Raw genomic sequence first — 7,505 nt, forward strand, 5'->3', positions numbered from 1 at the left:
TTAATTTAGTATTCAAAGTTAACAAAAATTGACTTCTCTTAAGAAACATTTATCACCAAAGACACTTATCGGGCCCGCTAAGCTACTGTGACTTTCGAGAAACGGGCCGAAGGACAGATAACTCTATTCAACGGATAAGTAGTTATCCATCGGGTAAAACGTATTGGTTGGAGTACTTTATCCGCTGCACTTTTAATTGATCTGCGCCACTGAGGCGATATACATTGGGCTTAAACAGCGGCCAGCACAGAAGTTATTTCACTGTCTTGAAACTTCAACTGAACAAGGGTGTTATTATCATCGGCTGAGTCTGCCTCATTGCGTTACAGTAAGGCAAAGTTTTGAATTTTAGCAGGCCGTTCCCAGTTAGGTCATAAAGTTGTATACTTGCTACATCTTTCACTCGAAAGCCCCTCTGAAGGCCTAGAAAGGTTTCAGCTACGGTAATTCGAACATTCATACTGTTTTCATTTAAAATAATATAGTGTTTGGTTGTGCATAGAAGGCCAGGTAGGCTTTTTGTTTTGTTTCGTTGTTGTTCATGATCAGTCCCTTTACGCAGCAAGGTATCACAGTGATTTGTCTCTAATATGTAAGTAGAGTGAACTGTGACTCAACATACCGTACAATAAAAGTTAAAAATATTAAGGTTTCTTCCACGTAAATGTTCTGCTGCTTGAACGGAGAATCGCAAAAATTAGTTCCCAGCAGAAATTTCAGTCATCTCGAGCCGCAAAAATTTGTTCCCGCAAAACACAAAAAATCGACAATACGCAAAATATAACTCCCGCAAAATTTTCGTGCTACACGGTAGGTCATTCCTTGTTTTAGTAACTGTGTTGTGCGCGCGTGAAAAACGAGAAGAGACTCCCCGCCTTATAATAAGAAAAGCTCAAGCAACGACGACAATAACCCCAAAGAAAACGTCACTTGAAAATAACTTTACTTCATTCGAGTTTCGAATTTTCTGGCCTGCTTTAAACGTTACGGGTATTCACCTTTTAAACCGTTGCATCACTCACAAACCTATTGCTGAACATGCAATATTAGAGACTTCCATAATCATTTTACTCTCGAAAGCCCGGGGGGGGGGGGGTACTTGGGTTCAGTTTTGCTGGGTATGTGCCGCTGGCCTCTCAGAGCCCCTGTCCCATTATAGTGTTTTGTGGCCAGTTATAGACCCCATCTTAGTCACTTTTTGGGAAAATGTAATTTTCGCGATCCCAACTAAGTCACTTTCTATTTATGCATCTACTTTCAAGAACGGAATGTAATGCGAGGTGATTGTTACGTTTAGTAAACAACAACTTTCTGAACTTTTTAACCGAGACCATTTTGAATCCCTACTTAATAGAATTTTCTTACCCCAAAAATCCGAAAATGTGCGACCCCATTCTAGTAACTCTATTTAAAATGCAAACCCATTCTAGTCAATCCAGTCGTGAAAAAGCGACCCCATCCAGCGGAGTTCAGTTAGAACTCGGCTTGTCGACTCGCTGGTTTAGGGTGCTTTCGGCCTGTCCCAAGACGTTTAGCAGTACTGTGTGTGCGTGAAAAACGAGAAGAGACTTCGCGCCTTATTATACCCTTGTAATATAACACTAAAAACTTTACCTTTCAGTTATCACAAGGTACGATCAAAACAGTCCCATATTGTCACAAATCACAAGACAAACAACACAAAACTCGAACACAGGATTAATGTTGCCACAAGCGTTTTAACCTTGAAAGTGCGTGCATCGATACTTTTCTCAGTATCTAGTTTTCAAACAATCAGGCAAGAAGTTCGCACCATATCGTTGTGCAAGGATGGCTGCTGCAAAAGGCGAGGTACAGGCTGTAAATTGAAAAATACTTAGGCGAGTTTCTTTTTATTTTAGTTGGTTTTTTTGATAACTTGTTCCTCTTTGGTTAACTGAATGAACTGATTTATTACGCAACGGTGACGGCGACGACAACGCCACAAAACAAATTGCTTATTGAGCAAATTTTTAAACTTCTAAATTTTGGTCAATGTCTTTGCCATCCTCTGCAAAATAACAACCTGAAATGACCAAATTTAATTTTTACTTTAACGCCACTCCCACCAGTTCGATTCCTGGCGAGTCCTGAGTACTTCGCCGTTTCTGTTAAGTTGAACGAGTTGCAATCATGGCTCAAAATGCAATTTTAGAAACTTCAATAATTGTTTTACCCTCGAAAGTTCGAGTTTCGAATTTTCTGGCCTACTTTAAACGAGTATTCACCTTTTAAACCGAATGAACTAATTTGTTACGCAACGGTGACGGCGACGACAACGCCACAAAACAAACTGCTTATTGAGCAAATTTTTAAACTTCTAAATTTTGGTCAATGTCTTTGCCATCCTCTACAAAATAACACTGAACCTGAAATGACCAAATTTAATTTTTACTTGAACGCCACTCCCACCAGTTTGATCCCTGGCGAGTCCTGGGTACTTCGCCGTTTCTGTTGCAGGGAACGAGTTGCAATCATGGCTCAACATGCAATTTTAGAAACTTCCATAATAGTTTTACCCTCGAAAGTTTGAGTTTCGAATTTTCTGGCCTACTTTAAACGGGTATTTACCTTTCAAACCGTTACATCACCTCACAAAACTTCCCCCCCCCCCCCCACACACACACACACACCCACACCCACCCGCTCCTATCTGAGTTTGAATTTTGTCTTCGCCCTATCACAACCACTGTTCACAGGCTACAGAACCTGTACTTTAGTAGATTGATCAGTGTGTTAACTGAATCAACTAATTTATTACGCAACGGTGACGGCGACGACAACGCCACAAAACAATCACTCTGTACGTGCGTTTTAAATTTTAGTAAATTTCTTTGCTATCCTCTGCAAAACAACAACCTGAAATGACTGAACATGCAATATTAGAAACTTCCACAATCGTTTTACCCTCGGAAGTCCGAGTTTCGAATTTTCTGGCCTGCTTTAAACGAGCATTCAGCTTTCAAACCGTTGCATCACTCACAAACTTGTAATGTAACACTAAAAACTTTACCTTTCAGTCAGTCACAAGATACGATCAAAAAAGTCCCATATTGTCACTCAAAGGTCGCACCATATCGTTGTGCGAGAACGTCTGCTGCAAAAGGCGAGGAACAGGCTGTAAATCGAAAACTACTTAGCCGACTTTCTTTTCATTTTATTTGTTTTTTTTTTTTTTTTTCATAACTTGTTCCTCTTTGTTGTTGTTTGTGCAGATTGTGAACCAAGACGAAATCCCACCCGAAACGGTGGAAGAGAAATCGAAAACAACAACTAAGTCCAAAGGTAAACTGTAAATAGTTTTTCAAATCCTCTGGGGCTCTGCCAAGTGCGTTACCTACTGTAGAAATTATTATAAGCGACTCGCTCTGGAAATCTGGTTTACTAACTTTCCACAGTTAAGAAGCGGCAGCGAATCACAGCGATTAAATGGTTCTAGCGATCGATATTACAAAACGAAAAATGTTGCGAACCTGGAAGTTAATTTTTGCCGTTTCCCACTAGTACATCATTATATAAAAGAGAATAACAACCAGAAGACATAAGAACAAGAAAAAGAAAAAAGAGAGAGAGAGAGAGGGAGAAATAAAAGATGGCCTTGACTCGAACTTAGCTCGTGACTCGAACTTGACTCGGGGTCAAGCTTGACTCGTCCTACGAGTAAATTCCAACCGTTGCCTACAACTACCTGCACTTGACTGGTCCTCAGTTCTCAATCGTCGTAGAACTTGTCCCGTTTACATACGCAGAAACGACTTATTAACAACATCAACAAAACAGACAAACTGATAGACAAATTTACTAACAATAGACCAACGGACTTTTAACAAACTAAAGACGGGTCAAAACGCACTAATCACTTTTTACAGTCTCCACAGCCAATAGCATCACGGCTTACTGACAAACGACCAATAACATCTCGGCTTCGCTGACCAATCAAGTCAACAACCAGAGAAATTTATACCATCTACTGACGTTCCACACTCTGAAGATGACTTCCGCTCGTGTTGTTCAAATGTCAGTCAATGTCACCTCAAACAGTCCTGCTCAGGACTTCACTCACCCGTATGATCATAATTTACGTATACATGGTAATATCATTCTTATTAGCCTTAATTTGAGTTGTCCTAAGCTCTCAATCGTCGAAGAACTTGCCCTTACATACGCAACGTTTTGTAACAGAAATAAAAGTGTCAAGAGTCTCACCATTAAAGGTGAATAACATTTGAGTTTCTTCATTGCATGTAAAACAAAAATGACGCGTTAAAATCGAACCAAAAATTAGCACACTCATTGTCTTATTTCATTCTTTTCGTTTTCTTAGGTCCGATAGCAAGGGAATTCAAAGTCTCCGGAGATTTGCCTGCAGCATTTTTGATGCTGGACAAGATAAAAATACCGGACAACCCAGGGTGTCTATCCAGCTACACGATTAACGACGATAGCCCGTATACCGTTCATTATGATTAGTAGTTTGAATGGCATAACATGCATTATCGTTACCTTAAAGAATTGATAATTTCTTCACAAATTTTCATGGAAATTCCCGCCGCAGTTTTAATTAAACAGTCTTAAAGCTCGTTAGCGTGTTCAATCACAGGAGCTTGTAAAAGAAAGAATGAATGAAATTAAATTATTCAAGTTACGTTTTCGTTTGCTGTTGTTTTGTATCCTGTGCATTTGCATCCAAGCCCGGGGGGTACTTGACCCGTGTTTAAGTATAATAAGAAAAGTTCTTTTTACAGATGGCTTATGTCACATAATGTGGTTTTCAACAGGGCATTGCATAAAAAAATAAAAAATAAAAATTGAAAAAATGACAAAATATTAAAAATATTAAGATAGTTTAGGGGTGCCGCTGGGGGTTTGATAGCCTGCGAACAGCAGACGTATTTCCGGTCGTCAGTCATCTGAGGGAGAGAAGCGACGACCGGAAATACGTCTGCTGTTCGCAGGCTAGGGGGTTTGAAGGCCTGACCCTGTTTAGGACGTAAATATTCTTAAGTAAAGGTTCGCGTAAGAACTATAGCAGAATCAGCGGGATTCCGGCAGCGGCAGCCGTTCACTACAAGCACGAAATAATTACCAAAGAGCAGCTCTGATTGATTTTTAACCAATAAGCGCCAAATTCAAAAACTCTTTCTTTAAAAATACCGAGCCTGTGTATGACAACGCCCTCTATTTTAAGATCGTACTAGTAATACCTGCCGGTAGAGTGCCAACGAGTAAAAATTGTCACAGTTGCTTTGCGAATGAAAATTAAGAAGTAACCAGACTACAAAACATTTTTCAAACTGAATCATTGTTTAATAAAGCATTGCAAAACTCTCATGCTATTCTTTGTTGTTTAGAATGTCTATAAGATCTAAACTTGTGAGGTAGATTAGAGGTGAAACATCGATCTGCGGCCCTTGCATTACCTGTTTGAGTTTATACAAAAACCAAAATAAACAACTTTAATGTGTACAAGATTAGCTATCAACCTGGGAATAACAGAATTTTACAATAAATATGAGCTTTTCAAATCCAATTTATTGAATTAATGAGCCGCAAGTATGGTATTTAAAAGAAAATAGAAGAATGGCACAAAGCTAAGTTGCAATTGACTTGAAATATTTCTCCTGCATTCAAACAGCTCCAATGTGCATCTCCCTCAAACAGAACCTAAAAATCAACAAAAAACCCACTCAATTTGACTAGAAAACAATGAAATCTAAAATATTTTGTTGATCCCTATAATTAGGGATTCGTTTTGGTCCGCACTGTATCAGTTTGGAATGATATCTTTGTTGTGCATATTATGTTACCGACCACATGAATTCACATAACGACACCGCCTGACCTACTATTGTCCGTTTTAGCTTGCAATTTGAATATTATCATGATTAAAGACCGAAAGGTTACGTTAAGGAAATTGCTCCCTCTTCAGAAAACAAAACACACTACAAACAGTTAAGATTTGAATTCTCTTACCTCCTCAATTGACAGAGCCGTCGGAACTTTCGCTGTCCACCAACGGAGCAACAAATCATCGGCTGCTATTAGAGCTTAACATTTCCACACTGTCGCGCAGGATCGAAAAATAAGATGGTGCGAAGGAAAAATTCGATTGCTCCTAAACGTGAAAACTTCTGCAAAGTTTCCTAGCGCTTAAAAAGATCTTTGCTATTTTTATACACCATCCCTATACAATAAGACGTATAAACACTGCTATTCTCGAAGCCAACTACATTCGCCACTTCGGCCGCCATATTGTTTACAAAATTTAAGTTCGCGCGTGTGTAAGAAGAATCTGGGTACTAGCGCTCACCGATCGTGATACTCCTGATGTGATTGGTTTAGATAAAAAATACCGCGATGCCATTGGCTAGCTCGAAAACAATCACCGATGATGTCACTCTTACATTACCTTATCCTTACCTTATGCTTACATTTTCATTCGAGATTTTTTCTGCCTGTACCAAAACTAACTCGCGCGTCGGCTTTATAATGCTGCCGCCTCGTCACCCTCGCGTCCTCGCGAGGGTGACTCGTTGGCAATTAAGGACAACATCGCTCTCCTTTTTTTACACAAGTAATTTAAGGTGGTCGAATGCAGTTTTTTAGTGTACAGGTGTTAGAAGACGTTATTTGGAAACTATGTACTTCTGGACGCCCAAAATTGGTATGGAGTAAGACTAACTAAGAAGAAATGAATTTTCGTACGTCTTGTTGAGCTAAGTACCGTTTCCATGGCAACGCAGCGAATTAGTAAACGTCCATAAGTAGTAGGTTTCCTTTATTTTTAGAAAATGTACTAATTAGATTTTTCCATTTATTGTATCCAGAAAAACTCACAAAACACTGACACAGTTGCACTACTTTCATGTAATTTTAACAGAGAGATCTTCATTTTAATGTTTTGTGAAGATACCCTCTGTGAGATTTAGGTTTATCTTCGTAGGCGAGTTACGCTTTTAGGGAACTATTTTCATGTCAAATGTCACGAAATTCTAATGAGCGGCTCCTTAGAAAACAGTTCACTTCCATGAAAACAACCAGTCACAATTTTTTGGTCAAATGCGCATGCGTGGCCTTAATTGGGTTTTATGGCAGAGATGAAAGAATACAAAAGGTCTTGGTGAATGACTTTTTTGTTCGGAAAGAAACGAAAAAGAGTCCAGAAACGAGAAACTTAGATATTTAGGATCAAAACTTAACTTTATTATCCATTTCATGCGAAAATGAGGGATCAATCGACCGCCATATTTGCGGACCACAACCCTAGCGCGCTTAATAGCATCACTGGGGACTTTACGAACCAGAACGCAACGCAGTTTGGAAACACCGAAACCGAGAAGGGCCCGGGGAGAGAACGCCGTCACGAGCGCGGGAAAACAAAGTTATGGATGCGAACGCGACGACAGCCCAGAGGCAGAGCGGTGCAAATCCTTCAAAATCAGTTGACAAACAAATTTTCCTTTTATAGCTGGCATGAACCTTATAAA

General features: G+C 39.5%; 1 long non-coding RNA gene across 1 annotated transcript; it reads left to right on the forward strand.

The window, feature by feature from the left end:
* The first annotated feature begins 1,608 nt into the window (after positions 1–1,608).
* Positions 1,609–4,663, forward strand: LOC146478114 (uncharacterized). Its single transcript, XR_014865241.1, has 3 exons — positions 1,609–1,830; positions 3,234–3,303; positions 4,343–4,663. It is a non-coding gene; the product is annotated as an uncharacterized LOC146478114 (long non-coding RNA).
* The last annotated feature ends 2,842 nt before the right edge of the window (positions 4,664–7,505 follow it).

Source organism: Pavona decussata, unplaced genomic scaffold (genome assembly GCF_977016875.1).
Source record: "Pavona decussata unplaced genomic scaffold, jaPavDecu1.1 SCAFFOLD_67, whole genome shotgun sequence".
In the NCBI taxonomy this organism is placed as follows: Eukaryota; Metazoa; Cnidaria; class Anthozoa; order Scleractinia; family Agariciidae; genus Pavona; species Pavona decussata.